The sequence below is a fragment of the Chrysochloris asiatica genome, unplaced genomic scaffold (assembly GCF_000296735.1).
Source record: "Chrysochloris asiatica unplaced genomic scaffold, ChrAsi1.0 scaffold00002, whole genome shotgun sequence".
In the NCBI taxonomy this organism is placed as follows: domain Eukaryota; kingdom Metazoa; phylum Chordata; class Mammalia; order Afrosoricida; family Chrysochloridae; genus Chrysochloris; species Chrysochloris asiatica.
Genome location: NW_006408520.1, coordinates 15,909,152 through 15,909,666, shown reverse-complemented (window position 1 = coordinate 15,909,666; position 515 = coordinate 15,909,152).

The window sequence follows — 515 nt, the reverse complement described above, 5'->3', positions numbered from 1 at the left end:
GGTCATATGCTATTTCTATTGCCAACTTTCTGAGGAAGCACCATTCCCATTTTTCACAGTGGTAGCACCATTTTACAGTCCCACCAGCAACGTAGGAGTGTCCCAGTGTCTCCACACACTTGGCTATTTGTTATTTTCTGTTTTTTGACCTTTGCTATTAATGCTAGGTTGAGATGCTATCTCATTGCTGTGGTGTGGCACTGTAAGATAAGTACTAACCCTTCAAAGTTGGTGGTTCAAATCCACCAGCTGCTCCATGGAAACCATAACAGGGTCTAAATGAGATGAAACCCACTCAATGATACTTAACAACAGCAAAAAATGGGTAATGTTTGGGAATACATCTTCAGATGTTTGTTGACTTCCTGAATGTCTTTTTTGGTGAAGTGTCTGTTTATGTCGTCTACCCATTTAAAAATTTGGGTTCTTTGCCTTTTTCTTGTAGAGGTATTATAGTTTTCTATAAATTTTAGAGATTAGTACCTTGTCTGCTATGTCATTTCAAAAAAAAATTT